Source organism: Macrotis lagotis, chromosome 1, assembly GCF_037893015.1.
Source record: "Macrotis lagotis isolate mMagLag1 chromosome 1, bilby.v1.9.chrom.fasta, whole genome shotgun sequence".
In the NCBI taxonomy this organism is placed as follows: domain Eukaryota; kingdom Metazoa; phylum Chordata; class Mammalia; order Peramelemorphia; family Peramelidae; genus Macrotis; species Macrotis lagotis.
Window position 1 is genome coordinate 149,195,696 of NC_133658.1, and position 26,970 is coordinate 149,222,665.

Consider the following 26,970-nt stretch of genomic DNA (forward strand, 5'->3'; position numbering starts at 1 on the left):
AAAGGAGAGGGTGAATAGGCCAAGATATTTCATATGATAAGATTTTTCTTTATTACAATGAGCTATTGCAATGATATGGAAGGGGGGGGAAGGCAAGGGGGAATGAGGGAATCTTCGCTCTCATCAGAGGTGGCTAGGAGAGGAAACAGCATATATACTCAGTGGGGTATAGACATCTGGAGTAAGAAGGGGGGACAGGGGGATGGGGTGGTGAATGAAGGAGGATAGGATGTACTATGGGGGGAGAATGGTCAGATATAACATATTTTCTTTTTTACTTCTTGCAAGTGGCTGGGATTGGATGGCCTGTCCAGGACCATAAGGCCAGGTGGATGCTGGGCCTAAGGAGTGGTATGGGGGCTCAGGGCCTCTTGGCCCCAGGGCCAGGGATGTGTCTGCTGCACCACTCAGCTACCCTACAGCAGAGTCAGAGTGAAAGGAGAGAGAAAATATAGTACATGGTAGTGGAGAAATACGAAAGGAGGGATTTGCGATCGGCAATGGCAATGGTGGAAAAATATGGAAGTAACTTTTGTGATGGACTTATCATGAAGAATGTGATCCACCCACAACAGAGTTGGTGGTGTTGGACCACAGACTGAAGCACATTTTTTATTATTATTATTATTATTTGGGGTGGGGTACAGGGCAAATGGGGCTGGGTAACCTGCCTGGGGCCACATAGCAAGGTAATTGTTGGATGTCTGAGGCGGAATTTGGTCCTTGGTGCTCCTGGCTCAAGGGTCGGTGCTCTGTCCACCACCCAGCTGCCTCTACTATTATTACTATTTTATTTTATTTTGGGTCTTTTTTTTCTTTTTGGGGGGTTTTGCAGGGCAGTCTAGTTGGGGTGGCTTGCATGTCACACAGCTGGGTGACTGTTGGGTGTATGGGGCTAGATATGGGCTCGGGTGTTCCTGGCTCCAGGGCTGGTGCTCCTTCCACTGTGCCACCTGCCCATACCTACAATTATTACTATTTTTTTAAATTTAAATTAAAATTTTTTTCTCCCCTTTACTTTATTGCTCAGGCAAATCTATATTTTTTGGGGGGAGGGGGTATTTTGTTTACTCTTAAACAAAAATATTTTATTAATGTATAAAAAACATTTGTACAAAATGAGAATAAATAAATATTAAATAAAAATAAAATAATTGTTTCTGCTGCTCAAAAAAAAGAAGAAAACCAAATTACTGATATCAAAAATGAAAAAAAGGTGAATTCATGAGCAATGAAGGAAATCAAAGCAGTAATTTGGACCTATTTTGCCCAACTGTATGCCCATAGATTTGATAATCTACATGAAATGGAGGAATATTTTCAAAAATACAAATTGTTCAAGTTAAAATAAGATTAAATTCTTAAATAATCTTAACTTAGGAAAATAAATCAACAAGCCATCGATGAATTCCCTAAGAAAAAAAATTTCCATGGCCAGATGGTTTCACAAGTAAATTCTACCAGAGATTCTAATTCTATATAAATTATTTGACAATTAAATGAAGAAGGTGGTCTACTAAATTCATTTTTACAACAATGATGGATCTGTTCATTTCAGCAGCACAATAATCAAAAACAATTTTATTTTTTAATTTTTTAAAATTTTTTTAGGTTTTTGCAAGGCAATGGGGTTAAAGTTACTTGTCCAAAGCCACACAGGTAGGTAATTATTAAATGTCTGAAGCCAGATTTGAAGCCAGGTACTCTTGACTCCAGGGCTGGTGCTCTATCCACTGTGCCATTTAGCCGCTCCTTAAAGACAATTTTAAAAGACTTGTGATAAAAAATATTATCCATATCCTGAGAAGGAACTGTGGAGTTTGAATGAAGACCAAAGCCTATTATCTTCAATGTTTAAAAGATGTCTTATGTATTATCTCTTTTTTTCTCTAATATTTTCTTTCTTCTTTTTGGATATGATTCTTCTCTCGCAACATTTTTCTTTTTAGGTTTATGCAAGGCAAATAGGGTTAAGTGGCTTGCCCAAGGCACCACAGCTAGGCAATTATTTAGTGTCTGAGGCCGGATTTGAACTCAGGTACTCCTGACTCCAGCGCTGGTTCTCTATCCACTGTGCTGCCTAGCCGCCCCTTCTCACAACATTTTCAATATTGATCTTTGTTTAGTATGGTTATAAATATAGATTTTATCAGATTGACTTCTCTCAGGAGAAGGGGGGAGGAAGGGAAAGAAAGAGAGAAAAATTGTAAAATTAAAAATCTTGTAAAAAATGATTTGTAAAATCTATTATTGCATATGGTTGGAAAAACAGATAAAGAAAAACTTTTTTTTGCAAGGCAATGGGGTTAAGTGGCTTGCCCAAGGCCACATAGCTAGGTAATTATTAAGTGTCCGAGGCCGGATTTGAATTCAGGTACTCCTGACTCCAGGGCCGGTGCTCTATCCACTGTGCCATCTAGCCTCCCTGAAATAAAATATTTTTAAAAAATGAGGAGTAAGCATCATTAGAGAGGGGGAAGGCAGTACATGTAAAGATATAATTGTTAGGGTGGTATAAAACTTCTTGGCCAGAACCGTGACTTAGTTACTGTTCTTGAAGGCAGATTAGAAAATGAGGAGACCCCCCACCCACCCAGAAAGCATCCTCTGGGGTGGCAAGAAGTAGCATTGTTCCAGATCCGGAGTATATTTTGTCAGTGCTCACCAACTGGAAGCTTAGTTTCAATGGGATTGCTTGCTTTTCAGATCAAAGGAAAGGGGTGGGGCAGCTTGAAGATGAGAAGGAATAATAAAAAGATGATATGGTCAGGTCTATTCTCATTCAAATAACCCAATATCACTCCTGATCTATAGCAATTTAAAGAAGATATATGAATCTGACATTCACTAAAGTAAAGGTAATCAATAAGGTTATGCCCAGAATGACATATCCTGCATAACTGAGCTTCATCATCAAAAAAGAAAAGATTTTTAACTATAAAAAAGGACTAAGACTCATCTTTAAAAAAAAAAAGAAAGAATAAGCAAAAAGACCATGAGAGAATTATTTGTCCCCACCCTCAAGAAAATAAACCAAAGTGGATGCCTTGTACAAGTGAAATCACAAATCTACTCCATTTCTTTGTCCTACAAACCCCAAATGAGTTACAAATAAACAAAGTAAATAAAGCCAGAGATGAACAATCTATTTGAGTCTACAGTAAACTAAAAGACTATTCAAGTTACCAAAATCTGGAAAATGTTAATTGGGAAATAAAAATTCTACTTAGTTATTTTTTAATAGTTATTTTAAAATGTTTTTCCCCAAGCTACACACAAAAGCAAGTTTCAGCATTTACTTCCAAAACCTTGAGTTCCAAATCCTCTCCCTTCTTCCCACCCCATTTCCCCCATTGAAAAAAGCAAGTTCCTTGGTATAAGTTAAAAGCGTGTAGACATGAAAAACATTTCTACAATAGTCATATTGTATAAGTAAAGATACTCCCCACATACAAAGAAAGAGAAATGTCAAGAAAAATAGTGAGGAAAAAAAAAGTACTTTCAGTCTAAATTCAGACCAATGGCTTTGTCTCTGAGAGAGCATTTATTATAAGTTCATCAGAGAAATTGTTTCAATATTTTTCCCACAGTTGTTATTGCTAACTGTATTTCACTTCATCCTATTCCTTCTACCATCATTTATTCTAATTTTTAAATTTTTTTTTGGTTTTTGCAAGGCAATGAAGTTGGGACTTGCCCAAGGTCACACAGCTAGGTATTAAGTTTCTGAGGCCCATTTTGAACTTGGATCCTGACTCCAGGGCTGATATTCTATCCACTGAGCCACCAAGCTACTCTGACCACCATTTATTCTATTCTCTCTCCTTTCACCCTGTCCATCCTTATAACTATGTTGTATCTGATCACCTCTCCCACAATCTTCTATCTTTTCTTTCACCTCCAACATCCCCCTCCCCCTGTTCTCTTTCTCTCAACCCTTTCCTCTCCTATTTTTTTCTAGGGTAAGATAGATTTGTATATCCAACTGAGTGTGTATGTTATTCCCTCTCTGAGTCACTTCTGATGAGAGTAAGTCTCACTCACTTCCCATCTCACCTAATCCCTCTTCCACTTCACTGCAAATCCTTTTTCTTGATTCTTTTATGTGAAATAATTTACCCTGTTCTACCTCTCCTTTTCATTTCTCCCTATATATTCCTTTCTCCCACATTGACTCCATCTTTTTAGTAAATTATACCTTCAAATCCAATTTCCTCCTGTGCCTTGTCTATACATGCTCCTTCTAACTGCCCTAATACATGAGAAGGTTAATATGAGTTATCAGAGTATCGTGTAGGATTATAAGCAGTATAGCATCATTAAGTCCTTAATAATTTGCCCTTCCTGTCCACCATCTCTATGCTTCTCTTGATTCTTGTACTTGAAGATCAAATTTTCTGTTAAGCTCTGATCATTTCATAAGAAAAGTTTGAAAATTCCCTATTTCATTGAATGTCCATCTTTGTCTTGTTCAGTTTTGTTGGGTAGTTGAAATTTGTAACTACTAAATCTCAGGTTATCTTGACTGTAACTCCACAATATTTGAATTGTTTTTCTCTGACTGCTTGTAATATTTTCTCCTTGAGTTGGGAGTTTTGACATTTGATTATAATATTTCTGGCAGCTTTCATTTTGATTGCTTTCAGGAGGAGATTGATGAATTGTTTCAATTTCTATTTTACCCTCTACTTCTAGGCTATCAGGGCAGTTCTCTTGGATTACTTCTTGAAACATCAAGTCTATGCTTTTATTTTGTTCATGTCTTTCAAGTAGTCTAATCATTTTTAAATTATGTCTTCTGGATCTGTTTTCCAGGTCATTTGTTTTTCCAATGAGATATTTCACAATTTCTTCTAGTTTTTCATTCTTTTGGTTCTGTTTTATTGTTTCTTGATTTCTTACAAATTTCTCACTGATTTCTCATTAGTTTTCCATTGCTCCATTCTACCTCTTAAGGAATTATTTTCTTCAGAGAACTTTTGTATCTTCTTTTTCATCTGACCAATGCTGCCTTTTCCTCATTGACCATTTGGACTGCCTTTTCCATTTGACCCAAACTAGTTTTTAAAATGTTTTTTTATTCATCCATTTTTTTGTATCTTCTTCACCAAGCTGCTAACTTGTTTTCATGATTTTCCTGTATCACTCCCATTTCTCTTCCTAATTTTTCCTCTATCTCCCTTATTTTTTTGAGCTCTTCCATAGTCTGAGACCAATTTATAATTTTCTTAGAGGCTTTGAATCCAGAAGCTTTGACTTTATTATTCTGAGTATATATTTTGATTCTCCTTAAGAACAAAGTAATTGTCTGACGTCAAATTTTTTTTATTCTGTTGTTTGTTCATTTACCCAACTCTTTGTTTAGATTGGACTGTGCTTTAATGGTGGAGGACAAATTGTCCCAAAATTCTGAGGGTATTTTGGTAGCTGTTTTGGGGACACCCATTGGGATTTCAAATTCTCAATTCTTCTAAGTCTTATGAGAGGTTATGACTGCTCTCTTAGCCTTGTGCTTTGATCTGTGGATGGTCACAAACACTCTCTCTGCCCTGGAACTGTCAGGAGAGAACCTGCTTCACTTCAGGCTGTAAGAACTGTTGCACTTCTGCTTCTTATCCTCAGACAGGACCTGTATATGAGTATGGACATAGCAACAAAGTCCTGCCTCAGGGATAGCAAAGAGAATGCTGCAATCTCCCTGGCCCCTGTATTGTCCATAGGAAGCAGCTACTGGGTAGCTTCCCAGGACTGCTCCCAGTCCCATGGGGCTAGGTCTGCATTGAGTCTTGCATTGGATTTGGTTCCTCTCTCATTGCAGTGTGGCAGAGTTTTTGTGATGAGTTTCCCAATTGTCCTTGGCAATCCCTGGGATGAGAGGTCTGGAAACCACCTCTACTACCAGGGACTCAGGCCCCCTGAAATCTTTTGCCGGATGGTTAGATCCAGTTTATTCTGGTGCAGTGGGTTGAACTGCAGGCCCTTTCAAACCCCAATGTAACAGTCCCCTTCCTGTGAATCTTCCAAGTTGTCTTGGGCTGGAAAATTGTTTCATTCAGTCTTTCTATGGGTTCTGCCACTCTAAAATTTGGTTAGAGTCATTATTTAAAGGTATTTGGAATGGTTTAGGAGAAAGCCCATGGGAACCCCTGCCTTCACTCTACCATCTTGGCTCCATCTTTGTTTTGGAAAAAAGGGTATTGCTTATCTGAATATTGCTGTTTATGTTTGAAGAGATGACACTGTGACCTTTTGTAAGAAAAAAGAAAGTCAACAATATATTCTCTCAGGCTGGATAAGATGAAAAAGAGAATTTAAGTCATCAGCCTGCATAAATTAATGGGGGGAGTAGGCAATGAAAATGCATAAAACAGATGCAACACAAGCTCCAGAAATCTTTGAACTCAATTTATTATACCGTTGAAGACATAATTTGATTTTTTCCCCTGAAATAAGTTCTACTTTTCTGTATAAATCAAAATCTATTTTATACAAAGTTTATATATATATATATATATATATATATATATATATATATATGTATATGTGTACATGTGTATACATGCATGCATATATAAATACACATATACATATATCTTAAAGAGCAATTAGATTGAATTGAAATATGTATAGCTAGCTGTTTTTGTTGTAGACAAGGTCTTTGATGTAGTTTGTACTTACACATACATTATATATGTATACTGGAAGAGTCTATTGAACTCTTCATTATGAAAAAAAAATCAATATGAGGCCCCTGGAGGAAAGTATGTATAACTTCAAATTCATACTGCACAAAACTGCTTTGCTCTGTGACTATGTTTATTTTATATGCTTATTCCTTTGTCTTCTGATTTTACAGGGTATCTTAAAAGTCTTCATGCAGTTTTAAATTTTAATAGCATCAGTAGCTTAAAGCTTCATGAGAACTGTTGCTACTATATATCACACATATCAAGATAAACAAAGGATTAAATTAAATAAAAATATCAGTTATTTTACTGAACAACAAAAGGACACAATCAAGAATGCTTAATTATAGATTATAGTGTAATTATCTTTTAGATTCGAAGGTTATTATAAATGTCATCAGCCTCTTTTATCTTGCAAAGGAAGAATTTCAGTTTGAAAGAAGAAAAGTAATTTGCTCAAAGTCATGAAGGTAGTAAATAATAGAATATGGACCATAACATTTTACTCTAATGCCGGCCTTTTTGATAAAAAATGGAATAATATCAATTTAGTATATGTTGTGTTCAAAGATGTTATATAATAAGGAAGGGGAAAGGAAAAGGCAACTAACATTTTTTAAGTACCTACTATATGACAGACTGCCTAAGTTCTTTACAAATGCCATCTCTCTGGATCATCACAGCAACCCTCTGAGGCAGATATTATTATTATTATCATTATTATTATTATTATTATTATTATCATTATCATTATCATTATCATTATTATTCCCATTTTACCATTGGAGAAACTAAGTCAGGGTCTAAGTGAGTTGCCATGCCACATAGACAATAAGTGTTCAAAGCGAGTTTGAACTCAGGTCTTCCTAACTCAAGGCTGAGTACTCAATCCATTGTATCCCTTTACTACTTCCAATAGGAATTATTTCTATTAAATAATGCTTATCCTGTGAATTGTGGATTTTGGATATAATATTCCTGGTAGTTTTCATTTGAGGGTTCTTTTAGATGACTGATGGATTCTTTCAATTTCTACTTTGCCCTTGGATTCTAAGATGTCTGGGAAGTTTTCTTTTGTGTTTTCTTGAAATATGATGTCTAATCATATTTTTGTTATTCCTGGGTTTCAGGTATTCCAATGATTCTCGATCTGTTCTCCAAGTCAATTGTTTTTCCTATGCTATATCTCATAGGATATGAAATACATTTGTGTTTTTTCAGATATTTGATATTTTTTTATTATTTCTAGATGTCTCATGGTGTCATTAATTTCCCTCTAGTAATTCTACTTTTCAAGGAGTTATTTTCTTTAGTAAGATTTTTAATTTTTTCTCAGTCTGTTGATTTTCTTTTCATATTTTTCTTTCTTAGCTCTTGTTTCTTTTCTCATTGCTATCATTTGGTTTTTAATTTTTTTATTTCTTTTTTTGAGCTCTTACTTTAAGCCTTTTATGAATTTTTGTTGTACTGATGTTCAAACTTCATTTTTTATTGGAGACTTTGATGGGAGATAATTAGAAATAATTCTCTTTTGTGTTTGTGTCTTGCCAAGTCAGTCTAGTAGTTCCTTATGGGCAGGCTCTGTTTGCGAATTTTTACAATCTGCTTTTTGACTTTGGAGTATGTTACTTTGGGCTTGATGAACTTCTTGGTAGGGGGTCACCTCAACTTCCCTTCCTTTATTTCCTTCTATTGCTTTCAAAATTTAGTCTGAAACACTGAAAGTTTTCAATGTTCTTAAATTAATAGTATCTGTAGAAATACAATTCATCTTTCTCCTGATCTAAGTTTAGAAATCTACTGATTCTTGGTTATTTGACTCAATTCCTCTTTGCCCACTGGGTGGCTCTGAAGATTCAGAATGTTTTTCAATGCAAAAAGGAAAATAAAATAAACTACATAGGATTACAAATGAAACAAATTATATTGAAGCATATATATATATATATATTTATATATGCATCTATACAATATATGTGTATATATATATGTATTGTATTTGCAAACACACCTATACACATACGTAATTCATAGACCCCTGCCTTAAAAAGTCAAATAAAAAAAGTTGATAGAATCAATATGTATTATAGATTGTAAAGTAACAACAAATATCATTTCATAGGACACTTTAAAATTTTGTATTGCAATTCTCTAGATTCCCATGTAGTTCAATGCACCAAAATCAATTATAGAGAATAAAGTGGTAAAGAATTTCCAATCAATAATACATTCCAATTTAATGTATCAATATTAATTTGAATCCAAAGATAATGAGAAAAAAATTATTGGGAAAGACTATACAGTAAAACAAATTGAGGAATACTCTTTTATCAAGAAGAATTAAAATGAGCAGATAAGATGCAATTAGAAGAGTTTAAGTCTAACCTATTTAAAAAAAAGGAAATTGATTCCCAAACATAGAGAATGATAAAGGAACAAACATTATTAGATACCATTCTCAAGGGAATTTAACCCAACTATATCAACTGCGAAATGGAAAAGCCAAACAAAAATTATCTCAGTCAGAAAACATCATCATCTTGCCAAGAAGAGAGAAATAATAGCCAATGGCTATGTTGTTTGAGAATATAAACTCATTTTCCAAATCTTTTAGAAGATAATTATGCATAAATATTAGGGATATTGCTTTATAAAATCAAGAAAAATAGTACAGGAAAAAAATAAGCTTACAGGAAGCATAGTGTGAGAGTTAATATTGAGTGTATTTATTGCTAAATCTGGAAGAAGGACCAAAAATAAAAGAAAGCCTCAAAATCATCCTTTACTCTTTTGTCTTCTAACCCCTACCATTTCCAAATAGTATTATTTGCTGATTTTATCGCCTATCTTTCTTGTACCTGTCTTCCTCTCTTCATGATATGTTAATCACTCTAACTCAGACTTTTACCACCCATTATCTGGGCAAGTAAAATAAAATACTAGCAGGAATCATTGCTATTCTTCCTAAAACTGCCAAATTAATAAACATATTTTTAAAAGTATGTGATGCCTATATCTCTTTCACTTAGTAACTCCCTATTATCACTAAAATGAAATAGAAGGTCCCAAGACTGGCAAAACTTTACTCAGTCTGTCTCTTCTCATTGCATATTATTCCCCTTCACAAAATTTGTCTTCCAGCCAAGCTTCAGACTTAAAATTTGATCTCCCCTCTCTATACCAAGCATATATTTTCCTCATATCTTTAAAGTACTTCCTCCTTCCCTTGACCATTTGGTAATTTTAATTTCCTCTGAATTTGAATCTATATAACATCTCTTATATGAAACCTTACCCAATATTCCAGGATATTAGTTTTCTCACTTTTTAAATGAAATGTTTTTTTGTTTATCTGTGTATAAGTTGTAATCATCTCCAAGAATATACTTTCTTCGGAGGTGGAAACTATTTCATTTGTTTTGTTTTTCTCTTCCCATTACTTAGCATGGTGCCTTGTACATAGTAGGTACTTAATAAATATTTGTTGAATTTCATTTATAACTAGAAAATATTTTCTTCTTTTTTTAACAAGGCAATGGAGTTAAGTGACTTGCCCAAGGTCACACAGCTAGATAATTTTGTCTGAGTCCATATTTGAACTCAGGTCCTCCTAAATCCCATGCTACCAGCTGTCCTGAAAAGATTTTCAAGAATTTAGATAATAACACTTTTCCCCATCAATGACAGTTTAGACCCTACATTTAGACTATAGCATTACAGTAGTACAGAAACAGAAGCTTTACATAAGGAAGAAGAGATAACATTAAAGAAAACAAAGTGGGGAAAGAAAGTTTACCTAGACTAAACACAAACAAGGCCTATGTTGAAGCAAGACAGTTTTGAGGGTATTAGGAAATTGATATTCAAGATAGGTGAATGATTGGTGGTTAACAAAAGCTTGAAAAAGTCACAAATTAAAATACTACTCAAATAAAAAAATCATAACAAGTCATTTATTTTCTGCTTCATTTCTTCAAAAACCAATATTAAAAGGAATTATTATTATATCAAGGACATCCTTGATAAAGGTGTGAGAAAAAAACAGGCAGGATTTCATAAACAGTACTTTACAGAAAACCACATCTTTTTAGTCAAACAATTGACTAAGAGAAGAAGAGAGTATAAGATTTCAACTGTGTTTATTGTTAGTTGACAATTAAAATCTAAGCATTTTTCCCAGTGGAGAACAATATTGCCTTAAAAGACTTTTCTCCAAAAAGGTGTATCCTATGCAGTGTATTAAAAAAAAAATTACTGCTTGAAAGATGGAGCCAAATTGGGGGAGAAAAGGCAGTGACTCTCCTGAATTTTATACCCAACCCCTCCAAATACATTTAAATAATGCCTCAATACAGATTCTAGATCACCAAAACCTAAAAAAAAGAATAGGATGAAATAATTTTACAGCAGAAGACTACCTAGAAAGTTGACAGGAAAAATCTATTGCACCATGATGTGAATGAATCATAGTTAAAATGAGGCCATCCTCAGCAAACCAAAAGTAGACCTTGGGGGTCATTGAATCAGTGTATGTAATAATGGTTTCTAGAGCTCTTGGTCCACATACAGTGAGGGAGTTGGGCAACTGGTCAGAAGGAGATTACCGAGTTCTCTTTGCTGGTATGGGGGCAGGACACCAATGTATCTTGGAAATGGGCCAAAAATCTAAGTCTCAGTTCAAACTGAAAGCATCTGCACAAAAACCTGAAGTCTGAGATAATGTCTTCTCCACTATGGAAGGAGAGCCCCCCTTTCACATAGAGTTAAAAAGTCAAGAAACATCTGGAAAATGATCAATTAGCAGGAAAAAATATCCTGACTATAGAAAGTTACTATGACAGGAAAGTTAAAGTGAAAGGAAAAATCAAAGCACAAACTCAGAGGACAACAATATGAAAACTCCTAAATCTAAAGCCTCAAAAAAAATACAAAATGACCCCAGGCCTTAGAAGAACTTAAAAAGGAATTTTAAAATCAAGTAAGAGAGGTAGAGAGGAAAAAATGGAAAGAGAAATAAGAGACATGCAAGAAAATCATGGAAAAAAATCAATAGCTTGGTTATAGGAAGTACAAAAAATACTTATGAAAACACCACCTTAAGAAACAGAATAAGTCAAAGAAATGGTAAAAGAGGAACAAAAGACCAATGAAGTGACAAATATCTTAAAAAGCAGAATTGGTCAAATGGAAAAGGAGACACAAAAGCTCACTGAAGTAAACAATCCTTAAAAATTAAAACTGGACAAATGGAAGCAATGAAAAAAATCAAAAGAATGAAAAATAGAAGAAAATGTGAAATTTTCAATGGAAAAATAACTGGAAGAGAGGAGAGACAATTTATGAAATACTGGACTATCTGAAAGTCATGATAAAAAGAAAAAACTTGACATAACCATTCAAGAAATTATCAGGAAAACTTCCCTGGTATTCCTGAACCAGAGGGTAAAATAGAAATTGAAAAAATCCATTGATCACTTACTGAAAGAGATTCGAAAATAAAAACTCCTAGGAATAATATAGGCAAATGTCACAGCCCCCAACTCAAGGAGAAAATATTGTAAAGATCCAAAAAGACACAATTCAATTATCATGGAGCCACAGTTAGTATAATACAAGATTCAGAAATTTCTACATTAAAGGAGCAGAAGGGTTGGAATGTGATATTTTTCAGGGTAAAAGAATAAGAATTATAACCAAGAATCACCTATCCAGCAAAACTGAGTATAATCTTTCAGGGAGAAAAATTGACACTTAATAAAATAGAAAACTTACAACCATTCCTAATGAAAAGACCAGAACTGGGGTAGGTAGGTGGCACAGTGTATAGAGTACTGGACCTGGAGTCAGAAGGACTTGTGTTCAAATCCTACCTTAGACATTTAAAAATTACCTAGTTGTGTGATCTTGTGCAAGTCACTTAACCCCATTGCCTTGCAAAAAAAAAAGACTGAACATGAATAGAAAATTTTACTGTCAAATACAAGACTCAAAAGAAGTATATAAAAAGGTAGACAGAAAAAAAATCATAAGGGATTAAGGTTAAACTGTTTGCATTTCTACATCAAAAAATACAGGTAACTCCTAAAACCTTTTTCATAATTAGGACAATCAGAAGGAGTATACATAGATAGGAAATACAGGTGTTAGCTGAATATGAGGGGATGATTATCTAAAAAAAATAAAATTGAGGGATAAGGAAAAAATGTATTGGGAGAAAGGGAAAGGGAGAAGCAGGATGAGATAAATTATTTGGCATAAAAAAGGACTGAACGATTTCAGTAGAGGGGAAAATGGAGGAAGGGGAGGGAGGAGGCTTACTCTTATCTGAATTCTCTCAAAGAGAGAATAACATACACACTCAATGGAACATAGAAGTCTATCATACCATGCAGGAAAAGTAGGATGGGAAAGAGATAAGGGGCTGGGGGGGCGGCTAAAAGAAGGGAGTTAAAATTAGAAGTAAAATACTTTTGAGAATGGACAGACTAAAAGGAGATAGAAAGTAGAATAAACAGGGAGGACATAGGATGGAGGTAAATACATAGCTGGCAATAATTAGTATAAAAACTTAGTTTTCCTGATCAAAATTTCTTTTCTCAAGAACACAGAAAAGTGAGTCAAATTGATAAAAATAAAAGTCATTCCTCAATTGATAAATGATCAAAGAATATGAACAAGCAGTTTTCAAATGAAATAATCACAGTTGCCTCTAGTCAGCAACAATGCTCTGAATCCTTATTGATTAGAGAAATACAAATTAAACTCTTAGCTACCACCACATACTTATCAGATGGGCTAATATTGTTTTTGGTTTTTTTGGTTTTTGGTTTTTGCAAGGCAATAGGGTCAAATGACATGCCCAGATTTGCACAGCTAGGTTATTATTAAGTATCTAAGGTTGGATTTGAACTCAGGTCCTCCTGACTCCAGAGACAGTGCTCTATCCACTGTGCCACCTAGCTTTCCCAGATGGGCTAATATAAAAGAAAAAGAAAATGGCAAATGTTTGAGGAGTTGCGGGAAAATTAAAACACAAACACACTGAGTATGAAACTGATTCAACCATTATGAGTACAATTTGGAACAATGCTTAAGGGGCTAAAAAACCATGCATACTCTTTGTCCAAGAAATACCACTATTAGGTCTGTATCCTAAAGAGATTTTAAACAAAAGGAAAAGGACCTAAATACCCAAAAATATTTATATTAGCTTTTTTAGTGGCAAAAAATTGGTAATAGAGGGGAACTGGACAAGCTGTGTTATATAGCTATGACGGAATATTATTGTGCTATAAGAAATGATAAAAAGGATGCTCTCAGAAATAAAAACATGGGTAGCTTTATATGAATTGGTGCAAAATGAAATGAGCAGAACTGGATGAACAATGTACATAATAACAGCATTATTGCATTGATGATCTATTGTGAACAAGTCAGATATTCTCAGCAATACATGATCTAAGATAATTCTCAAGAACTTATGATAAAAGGTGCTATCCATCTCCAGATAAAGAATTGGTAGAGCCTGAAAGCAGATCAAAGATACTTTTTCTTTATTTTTTCTTTTTTGTGTCTGTGCTTTTTTCAATGCAAAATGTATATGGAAATGTGTTTTGCATGACTACACATATATAACCTATGTTAAATTGCTTGCTTTCTAAATTAGGAGAAGGAAGAGAATTTGGAACTCAAAATTTGAAAAGAGAAAGTTAAAATTGCTTTTTACATATAATTGAGAATATATTATTTTTTTAAAAAATGCTTCATGTAACTGTCATGGGGATAAGGCAGAGACCTTTCCTAGTAAGAAGAGGGGTGAAGCAAAGATGTACATTATCACCTCTTTTTTTCAATATTGCACTAGAAATGTTAACCATAGAAATAAGAAAAGAAAAACAAATGGGAAGATTAGAATAGTCAATAAGGAAATAAAACTATTTCTATTTGCAGATCATACAATTGCATACTTAAAGAATGCTAGAGAATTAATGGAAAAACTAGTTGAAATAATTAACAACATTAGGAAAGATGAGTATAGAAACTAAACCCACACAATTCATCTGAATTTCTATATATTATCAACGAAGTATAAGATAGAGGAGTAAAGGTAGGGCCTCACCTGAGAACTCCCCTAAATCACTCTACCTTTAAAATATTGATTCTAAATAAATTCTAGAATGGCAGAACTCACAAAAAAGACTGAGTGAAATAATTTTCCAATCCAAGCTAACTTGGAAGATCTGCAGGAAGGGTCTGCTGCACCTGTGTGAGAGAGGACAGTGCAGTGTAGGTCATGTGGGAGTTAACTTGCCCCAGGAATCCATGAACAGACAGTGGGAGCAGTTGGGTCTTTGGCAGCAGTGGCAGTTTCCAAATCAGCTCAGAGCTTTCTAAGAACAGCTTGGATGGTCTGGAGGAAAAGTCAAGTTGAGAGTGGAGCACAGTACAGTATAGGTTTCAGCAGTGCAGACCTAACCCTAATGAAACAGAAACAGTCCTTGAGAGACAGCTGCTTCAGGACTCTCTTGGTTGACAGATGCTAAGAGAATTGGAAAGCGATTATAAGAGATTATAGGGGTCACTGCTATCAATGAGGCAGAATTCCATTGCTTTGCCCATACTCAGATCTGGGACATAGTACTGGGTCACAGTCTTAGGAAGAGAAGGTGCAAGAAGGCAATAGACCTTGCTACCTCAGGGGAGACAAGGGACTCTACTCACAGTTCGAGGGAAGGAAAGAGTACTAGTGGTAATTCAAAGACAAGAGCACAGGCCAGGAGTAGTGAAGATGTATCCTTAGGTCATACCATCTTAGAAGAACTTGCAAGTGCCTAGAAGTATCTTTGAAAAACAGCTGCAAAAAACTCCCAAATCTTAGGACCATGTGCTCTTCACCCTGGAAGCAGGTGAAGCATAACAAAGTATTAAAATTAAGTCATAGGCTTGAGAAATGAACAAACAGTAGTAGAAGAAGAAAAAAAATCTTACCATAGACAGATACTATGGTGATAAAGAATGTTAAAATATACAGAAGATAAAAAAAGTCAAAGCTTCTACATGCAAAGTTTCCAGAAAATATATGAATTGGTTTCAGTCCATGGAAGAGTTCAAAAAGGATTCTGGAAATCAAGTAAGGGAGACAGATTAAAAAGTGGAAAGAGAAATGAGACTGATGCAGGAAAATCATGAAAAATGAGTCAGTAGCTTAGTGAAGGAGACAAAAAATACTGAAATGATAACATCTTAAAAATCAGATTGTGTCAAATGGAAAAAGAGGGGAAGAAGAATGCCTTAAAAAGCAGAAAAGATAAAGGAGATACAAAAGCTCACTGAAGAAATAATTCCTTAAAATCCAGAATGGAGCAACAGGAAATTGATGACTTTATGAGAAGTCAAGAAACAATAACAAAACCAAAAGAATGAAAAACTAGAAGAAAATGTCAAATATCTCATTTGAAATACAACTGACCTTGAAAAAAGATCCAGAAGAGATAATATAAAAATTATTTGACTACCTGAAAGCTGGATCAAAAAAAAAAAGCCTAGACAGCATTTTTCAAGACATTATCAAGGAAAGCAGTCCTGGTATTCTAGAAGCAGAGGGTAAAATAGAAATTGAAAGAATCCACTAATCCCCTACTGAAAGAGATACCAAAATGAAAACTTCCAGGAATATTATAAGCAAATTTCACTGCTCACATGTCAAGAGAAAATATTGCAAATAAATTATCCTGGAACCACAATCAGGATAATACAAGATTAAGCAGCTTCTACATTAAGGAATCATAGGGCTTGGTATATGATATTCTGGAAGGTAAAAGAGTGTGAATTACAACCAAGAACCTAGCAAACATGAGCAAACTCTTTCAAGAGAAATGATAAATTCATTCATCTATTCAATGAAATATGGAACTTTCAAACTTTCCAGATGAAAAGACCAGACCTGAATTGAAATTTGAATCTTCAAATTTAAGATTCAAGTTAAGCATAAAATGGTAAACAGGAAATAAAAATCATATGAGACTTAATAACATTGAATTGCTTATATTACTGAATGGGAAGATGCTATTATTAACATAACTTTCTCACTTATTAGGGTACTTAGAAGGAAAATTATATATATATATATGTATATGGAGAGAGAAAGAGAGAGAGAGAGAGAGAGAGAGAGAGAGAGAGAGAGAGAGAGAGAGAGAGAGAGAGAGAGAGAGAGAGAGAGAAGGCTTAGGTAGGACTTGAATTTGATTTGATAATATATTTAAAAAGATGAAGTTAATAAATGAAAAAGTAATGTACTGAGTGAAAAAAAAAGGGAGAGGTAGAATGGGGTAAGTTAATTCACATAAAGAAGTCAACCAAAAGCTTTTACAGTGGAGTGGTAGAAGGGGGACTTGAAGGGGAGTAAGCCTTACTCTCATGAAAATTGACTCATAGAGGGATACACACTCAATTGGGAATAGAAATCTATATTACCCTAAGGGAACGTAGGAGGGAGATAAAATGCAAGAAAGGGGTGGGGGAGGTTATAAAATGGAGGGAAGATTGTGGGAAGGGGTTGTAAGATGTGGGGGAAAATATTAAACAAGTTTCTCTGATAAAGACCTCATTTCTGACACATAGACAACTGACTTAGATTTAGAGAAAGTAAAAATCATTTCCCAATTGATAAATGATCAAAAGATATGAACAGTTTTTAGATGACATTATCAATGCTATCTTTGATCACATTAAAAAATATCCTTACTTAGTTATTATTAAAAATGAAAATTAGTACAATTCTGACGTACAACTTTACACCTATTAGATTGGCTAATAGAACTAAAAGAGAAAATGACAAATGTTGGAGGGGATGTAGGGAAAATAAGACATTAATACATTCTTGAAGGAGTTGTTTTATTCTGTAGAGCTACTTTTTAACTATGCTCAAAGGGCAATAAAACCATACCTACCCTTTGACCTAGTAATGTCACAGGTCTATCTATATTACAGAAGAGATGAAAAACAGGAAGGAAAAGGACATGTATGTATAAGGATATTTATAGTAGCTTTTTTCTAGTAACTTGGAATTGGAAATTGAGAGGATACCCTTTAATTGGGAAATAACTGAATAAATTGTGATATGTGATAAGTTGAAATGTTGTTCTGCTATAAGAAATGACCAAGATGCTTTCAGTAAAACCTCAAAAGAGTTACATGAGAAGATACAATGGAAAATATACAAAGTGCCAGCAATATTGTAGGATAATCAGCTGTGAATGACTAAGTCTTTCTCAGCAGTACTGTGACCCAAAACAACTCTGAAGGAATTATGATAAAGAATATTGTCCAGCCATCCATCTACAAAGACAAAGCTGATGGTCTCTGAATACAGATTGAAGCAATTCTATATAACTACAGAAGTGACACAGGGGATAGAGAACTAGCCTTGGTGTTAGGAGGACAGGAGTTCGAATCCAGCCTCAGACTGTGTGACCTTGGGCAAATCACTTAACCCTGATTACCTCACATCCTGGGCCAACTCCAGCTGGAATATGATATTCTAGAAGGTAAAAGAGTGTGAATTACAACCAACAATCATTATTTGACCACTGGATCTTAGAGGGCTCTGGAGGAGAAAGTAAGACTGGTGACTTAGCATAGTACTTCCTAACTGAAATCCAAATCATTTGCTTTTCATGGCATCACCTCCCTGATATCATGGTTTTCTTCAAGAATAAAGGACAAAAAACCCATACTTTACTTGGTTGGGGGTTGTTTATGTTTTCTTCTACAATATGACAGTTATGGAAGTATTTTGCATGACTATACATTTTTAGCCTATATCATATAACTTACTTTCTCAATTATGGAGAACAAGGATTAGAAGAAGGGAGAGAATTCAGAACTGAGAGTTTTAAAAATGAATGTTAAAATGGGGGAAAATAAAATAAAATATAATAAAAAACAAAAAAATGAAACAAAACCAAAAAAAACCCCAAACCGGATCTCAAACTTTATTACGAGTGATAATTGAAATAATCTGGTACTGACCAAGAAATAGAGGAGTAGAACCATGCAACAAATTAGGCACCCAAGACAAAATAGTAAATGACCATAATAAACCACTTTTTGATAAATTCTAAAATCCAACATCTTGAGACACAACCTCACTATTTTACAAAAAATTGCTGAGAAAACTACAAAGCAATCTGGCAGAAACTTGGTATATGCCTATATCTCACACTATATAACTAGAGAAGGTCAAAATAGATGCATGACTTATACAAAAAAAAAGTAATGACATAAGCAATTAGGGAAGCATGGGATATTTTTGCTGTTACATCTATGAATTAGGGAAGATTTTTTGACCAAAATAAATAAAAAGTTTTACAGTATATAAAATAGATAATCTTTATTATATACAATTTAAAGGTTTTGTACAAAACCAAGATTATAAGAAAAGTAGGTGTACAAAAATATTTCTAGCAGCCCTGTTTGTGGTGGCAAAAATTTGGAAATTAAATGAATGCCCTTCAATTGGGGAATGGTTTAGCAAACTGTGGTATACATATGTCATGGAACACTATTCTTCTATTAGAAACCAGGAGGGATGGGAATTCAGGGAAGACTGGAAAGATATGCATGAATTGATGCTGAGTGAGATGAGCAGAACCAGAAAAACACTGTACACCCTAACAACAACATGGGGGTGGTGATCAACCTTGATGGACTTGCTTATCCCTCCAGTGTAACAATCAGGGACAATTTTGGGCTATCTGCAATGGAGAATACCATCTGTATCCAGAGAAAGAATTATGGACTTTGAACAAAGACCAAAGACTATTACCGTCATATTAGAAAAAAAAGTGTTACATCATTATGTAATTTTACTGTCTCATACTTTATTTTTCTTTCTTAAGGATATGATCTCTCTGTCATCACATTCAACTTAGATCAATGTATAACATGGAACCAATGTAAAAAACTAAAGTCTTCCTTTAAAAAAAATAAAAAATAAGAAAGGTAGGAAACTGAAAAAATTATAGTGAGTTTCTCTAACAAAGGCCTTATTTCTCAAAATATAGGTTAACCAGGTCAAATTAATAAGAATATAAATCATCCTCCAGTTCATAAATGATCAAGAGATAGGACTAGGCAGTTTTCAGAAGAAGAAATCAAAACTCTCTGTAACTATATGAAAAATTATTGATGAGAAAAATTAAAATTAAAGCAACTCTAAGGTGTCATGTCATAACTATTGAATTGGTTAACATGATCAAAAAGGAAAACAACAAATATTGGAGGAGATGTGGAAAAATAGGAACAATAATGCAGTGTTGGTGGAGTTCTGAACCAATCCAACCATTCTGGAGACAATTTTGTATTATAGCCAAAGGATTATAAAATTGTTCATACCTTTGACTCAGCAATGTCGCTAATAGATATGTATCATTAAAGAGATCAACAAAAAAAGGGGGAAAGAACTATATGAAGAGAAACTACACACACACACACACACACACACACACCCCTAAATATATATGTCTATATATATATATATATATATATATTAATCCTTTGTAATGGTAATGAATTGGAAATTGAAAGGATACCTATCAGTTGGAGAATGGCTGAAAAAGTAGATTGTTGATTATGATAGAATACTATTATGCTATATAAGAAATGATGACTAGGAAGCTTTCAGAAAAAAAAAACAAGCAAAACTGGTTAGACTTACATGAATTGTTGCAAAGTTAAGTGAACAGAATCGGGAGAACATTTTACACAGCAGCAACAATCTTATACAATAATTAGCTATGACTAATCTAACAACTCTGAGTAATGAAATGATCTAAGACAATTTTGAAGTATTATAAAGAAAAATGTTATGGACCACCAGAGAAGAAACTGATGGAGTCTGAATGAAGCTTTTAAAAAATTTTTTTCTTTATGTTTCTTGTGCATTTTTTTGGTCTGTTTCCTATGCAACACACTAACAATAAAAATACTTTTTTGTGTTATTCTACTTATGTAATCTATAACAAATCACTTACCTTCTCAAGGAAAGAGAGACCAAAGAGGAAGAAACAAGTTTTACATGTAGTTAGTTACAATTAAATTTGTGCACTAGACATTCAATTAAATCTTACAGTTAAAAACACATACATACATGTTTGTTGCAGTGGAAACTAATGAATTTGGATTTAAGCAACTTGGTTCCAATCCTTGCTTTGTCACTACCTACATATATATTGCTATAACATTTCAGGCTGCAATCTGTAAAATGAAAAGGAAAGAAGCCCATTGAATTCCTTTCCTTTTACAAATCTATGATCCTAATATTACTTGAAAGATGAAGCATTAGAGGGAACTTTGTGGAATTGGGAAAGTGCAGAATGAAAATGGAAGGGGTTTCTCTGTAGATGTTGAGATCCTCCAGCTATTCCTGTCTGCAGAAGATGATATTCCCATTGCTTGAGGCTCAGGATTATTGCACATTTAAGGGCTGGATCCAACTACACACTGAGGATACGTCAAGAGTTTGAATGATGTCTGTCTTTCAGACTACGATAAGTAATTTGGATGAATATCCAGAACTGGTCCATTGGTCCACATATATTGACTAGATGCTATAAATGAATGTTAAACTGAGATGAGAATTAACTAGGAGAGCAGATGGATTGTCTTTTGAAAACTTCACTCCATTTTAACGACCTTCACTTCTCTCTGAAACAAAAATCCACCTTTTTAACATTAAGAATTTTTTGATGATACTAAGTAGCACAAATCTGGGAATATTACACTCTACAAAGAATTAAAATTATGGGTCATATAAAAAAGCAATAAAGTGGCAAATGGTGGATGTAAATAAGCAATACCAACAAATCATTATGCATAAGAAACTATATAAAAAGACTACAGACAGAAAAAAAGTGGGTTGGCCAAGCAAAGAGATTAACAAATAGCAAATGAATAATCCATTTTTAAGGTGGAAGATTATTTTTTAACAACTGCTCTTATTATATCACTTTAGTAAATATCCCTTTCTAAAAGCCAGTCCACTCTGGCTAGCTAATTAATAACAACTGATAAACACTGAGAATCCCATTGGTTGAGGCCTCACTAGTGACTATTATAATCCCATTACCCTGAAGTTACCACTATAATCCAAAAGGGATATAACTTGCCACTGTGAGCTAGAGCTCAAAGACTAAATTTAGAAGGGATGCAATATAGGCATCAGGTCAAATATTGATTATTAATATTGCACCTCTCCATGAAACATTTATCCTGATGAAGTATAAAGGATATGCCAGATTCTTAAATTTTACTAATGAATTTTCCTAACTTTCTGCATGCACCATGAATTGTGAGAGCTGGAAGGTACCTTAGAGAACCATTCAGTCCAAATTTCATTTTAGAGAAAAAAGGAAGAGAATATCACTTGACACAATAAAGCATAGTAAAATAATTAAATGACAGATCTAAGACTAGAATCTAGACTTCATGTAAGGAAGTACCAATCTTTTTGTACCTACCATTCTCCCTACTTTGCAACAGTAAGAATACACAGTCTGTATCCATTTCTACCCCAGTCCTTTCAAAAGCTCAGGGATGACTTTTCCACCATGAGTACCATTTCTTTCACTCTGCTATTTGTATTGTGCCCGAGAAACCCATTTAATCGATGATCTAAGTTTCATTATTTTATTGGTTAGAGTTCCAATGATGGTAAATGAATCAGGAATCTTGATTTGGGAACCAAGTTTTAGATCTCTCTGTGAAATTATTTGATCTTGTTCATAATTTAGCAGTACTTTGCTTATTAAAGATGCTTAAGACATATTAAATATTTCTGTTCCTCAGTTTCTTCATTTGTTCCATCATCTCCATCCCAACCTACCAACTGCCAGATCAATGACTGAGAGGAGCAACTTTTAAAGCTCATAGAGGGAGAGAGTAGAGTCAAGGCTCTTCACTTCCTTATTCATCAGTGAATCACAGGAGAGAACAACAGCACCTGCTGTAACTGATATGGAAGAGTCAGACTTATTCCTTTCCCAAACACACACAGTACCCCATAACAGGGTGAGGACACAAGACTGTTGACAGTTGAATCCTGATCCCCACATTCCTACCTCTGTTGGAGATTCTCCAGAACTCTACTCTACCCCAACCCTAGAACTCTTGGATCCAGTCAGATCTAACTTTCAGTGTTGCCTAATAGAGTTCCAACCTCCATAGAAACTCCAAACAATGCAAAATCTCACCCTAGTGAACCCCCAAACAAAACACATCCTCCACAGAGACCCCAATAGCTACCAGTCCCTATAGAAACCATATCATCTTGCCTCCTTTATCCGATACCCTATCAAAAAGACTTGCTCTACCCACTGCTCTCTGCTGGAGTCTGTTTGCATCAGCCTGACAGTCCCTCCTTCAATAAATAGTTTCACATTCACTTCCATTTATAGTGTCATCTTTCTTTTTACTGAGGGATCAGCTTTTGACCTTTCATCTGGTGCTGAAACCTGGGAGTTTGCTCACCTCTTCTCTCTCTACCTTAATATATATTTGAGAGCAGATGATATCTTCTTCTTCTGTGGGAATGCTGCATTACCTATGTCTTCCCCTTACCTGGGCAGGTATTTTTTCCCTGGTCTACCTCTTATCCCACAATGAGGTAACCCCTAACAACCAATCCCTTCCTGTCAATCTCAAGACATGTGCAAGATACTGAAGACCCTCTGCTCTCATTTCTTTCTTAGAGGCTGTAGGCATCCTTTCTGGCATGGGCACAGGAGTAGGAGCCATCACAGATTCTCTGCATTACTTTCAGCAGTTATCACAAGAACTTCAGGAAAGTCTTGATGATAAGGCCAAAAATATTCTACAAATTCAAGATCAACTGGGTTCCCTAGCTCTTTAACCTTATAAACAGAGTAGGACTCTGAACCTATTGACAGAGGCGTCTAGGTGGCGCAGTGGATAAAGCACTGGCCTTGGAGTCAGGAGTACCTGGGATCAAATCTGTCCTCAGACACTTAATAATTACCTAGCTGTGTGGCCTTGGGCAAGCCACTTAACCCCATTTGCCTTGCCAAAAAAAATAAGTAAAATTGAGCCTACTGACAGCCAAGAAGGGTGACCTCTGTTTGTTCCTGTACAAAGAATATTGTTTCAATGTTAATCAGTCTGGATAGGTTCAGAATGCTGTTAAAAAATTGACTGATAGAGTCTCATGTTTTAGGGGAAAATCAGTTGACACCTGATCCATTTGGTTTCAGTCTTCCCATATACTCCCTTGAGTCCTTCCCATGTTAACCCCACTAAGCATGTTCTTTTTGGCACTCTTCTTAGGTCCTCCTTTGTTTTGGATGCTTCCATCCTTCATCCACAAAACAATGAACACCGCAACATCACAGATGGTCAAATCCATGATGGTACTTTGGACCCAAGGACACCAACAATTCTATCCTTTACTCTTTGTTGTACCTGATGATATCATCGCCCACACACAGTTAGAAGTAGTACTGGAAGAAGTGATCTCTAACTCCAGTTCCCCTTAGTAAATTAAAACAAAAAGCTTGAATGTTGGATCCAGGCCTGAGATTCTTTGTGAAGTCCCATTGATTATCCTTTCCTGAGGACACAAATCCTAACTTCACAGAAACTCCAATCAATGCACAATCTCACCTTGATAAACCCCCAAACAAAACACATTCTTCATGGAGACCCCAATGGCTACCAGTCCCTACAGAAATTATAGCACCTTCCTATATCCAATACCCAATAACAAGACTTGCTCTTCCAACTACCATTGCTAGAGACTGCTTGAACCCAGCCCACCATCCTTCCTTCAAAAAACAGTTTTGCATTTACTTCCATTTATAGCACCATCTTCCTTTTCACTGAGAGTTTACCTTTTGACCTTTCAAAACCCACTATCCTTCTGCTAAGGAACCATCTGTCCTTCCATTGCTCCCCAGGATCCTATGGGATTTTCCATCTGTCCTTCTATTTTAACTGCCACAGTAATATTTGGCCATTCCATTTTGTCCTATACTGAACATAAAATGGACCCTCCTTTGTGAATTTTCTTCCCCAAATCTAATGAATCAGGGCACAGGAAATGGCTATGTTGAACTTGAAGACCATGCCCTTTGGGATAGAAAAGACTAGTATGTAGAACAACACCCATGCACATTGAGTATTGTTGTAAATCATTCCTTGGAGGGCTGCCCCTGGTGTATATGTATTGGAAAATACCTGGAGTCAGGTACTAAACTACTCCCCATGCACCACTCTTGTCCACAGCACTATGATAATCCATTTAAGCAAGGTCTTCTGGAGTGGAATTTCTCTCTCTCTCCCCTCTCTTCTTTGCAGGTGGCCACTTTCTCTTAGTTAAAATCACATGATCCTAGTCTTTGCCCCTGGAGAACTAGATAGAACTCCAGAAAACCTTGCATAAATGCATTGAATGTTGGATCCAGACCTGAGTTGATTATTCTTTGTGAAGCCCCATTGATTATCCTTCCCTAAGGACACAAATCCTAACTTCCATAGAAACTCCAATCAATGTACAATCTCAGCCCCAGGTATTCTACAATACATATACCACAGGGATGGTCCTGGAAGGAAAGATTAAGATAGAACTCATTGTGATGTCTACAAACTAATCTTTCCTGTCTCAAAGGGCATGACCTTTGTTGTTCTCAAACTTGGGAATTCTGGACCCTTTACAATTCTTGAAGATGCCCCCTCTCCAATAGCTTTTGTTTAAGTGAGTTATGTCTAATGTTTGTCACATTCAAAATTAAAATACCTAATTTTTATAAAAATTGTTTTGACCTTAAAACCTGAAAAAGATTTAGGGGATCTTAGAACTCACTTTGAGAATGTCTGTGGAATCAGAGGCCCTGACTTGGAATCCCAATTATGCTACTTGCTATCATTTATGTCATCTTGGGTACCCTCTCTGGGAGTCCCTTTTCTAAGCTGTACATCCAACTCCAAAATCTAGAAGCCTATCAGTGTGATTTGGAAGAAGTGAGGTTGCCTCTCTGAAACTCAGTTTCTTCATAAGTGGAAAAAAATATAAAGGAAGTTAGATAAATGATCTCTAAGGGACTTTCTAGCTGTAAATCCTATGATCCTAAGAGCTCTACAAATGCAAGCTACCATATATCAAAGGGAACAAGGAATCTGTCCTGTAGTCTCTAAAGAATCCAATTCTGAGCAGCAGTCTGAATTTGGCCACAGGGGAGGACTCTAGAAGCCTTCATTTCCAATTCCCCTTAGATAATGAATGACTACAATGGTAAATGTTATTAGAATAATTTACTGTTCATTAAGAACAAGGGACAATTAGAATAATTCCCTATTAGTATTCATACATCTCCTAGTGGAGGCTCCTACCATCTACTCCCAGGGCTCCCATTAGGAGAAGAGGTTCACCCCTTTGCAACACCCCAGCATCTAGCAGGATTATTAGGCAAGAGAAGTTATTGGCTATGTAATTAACTATGTAATTAACTCTGAAGGACTAAAGCAATCAGTGTCTAATCTAATGGAAATGTGTAATTAAATTGTGTCTTTAATCCCTGAAAAAAAACCTTGGGATTTGGGTGTGGAAATCAACCTGGCAGGGTGCCCCTAGGTCTCCATTATCTTCAATTAGACAATTAATTGATATTCAAGTTACCTTTCTCATTCAAATCTAATTGAATTTCTCCCTACTCCCAGTGAGGTGTAATGTGTTTATAAAGATGCAGTTCTCCATGCACTTCCTAAAGACCCATATTAAACTGGTCACCACCTATCTCCAGTTAGTACTTATCCATATATTAGAAGCCAGCAAGTGGTCCTTTTAAGAGATTCATTGGGGTTTTTTTTCTTCTTGGTATATATGTGTTTAAACTGTAGTAACTGGCTGAAGAGAGGCTTAATCTGTCATTAATAAATTCTCCCTTTTTGTAGCCTCCAAAGTCAGCCTCTGCCAATATTATTCTCCATTTTGTTTGACTTTTATTTTCTCTGTCCCTCTCCAGAGTGCAACCTGACTACCCTCTTCCTTCTCCCTTCCCCTGATCCTACTTCCCCCCTCCATCATTAACCCCAATTCTACTCCCTCCCACTTCTCCCTAGATAGCCTCTGCATCTGGATGGTCACAGGCATGCCAATTTGAGTGATTGTTTAATTCTGTCCTTTTCTCTTTTCTTTTCCTCTCCAGAACTGCTGTTGAAACACTTGGGGTGAAATCTGTGGAAGGCCATTCCAACAGCCATACTGAGAAACCCT

The 26,970-nt window shown here is 35.3% G+C and overlaps 1 long non-coding RNA gene across 1 annotated transcript in view; it reads right to left on the minus strand.

Annotated features, from left to right (window-relative positions):
* LOC141514419 (uncharacterized) overlaps positions 1-22,935 on the minus strand; it is a 76,966-nt gene extending 54,031 nt beyond the window's left edge. The window contains exons 1-2 of the long non-coding RNA XR_012476028.1: positions 22,805-22,935; positions 20,836-20,942 (exon numbers count right to left, since the gene is read on the minus strand). This is a non-coding gene — a long non-coding RNA (uncharacterized LOC141514419). The remainder of the gene's footprint in view (positions 1-20,835; positions 20,943-22,804) is intronic.
* Positions 22,936-26,970: the final 4,035 nt, after the last annotated feature.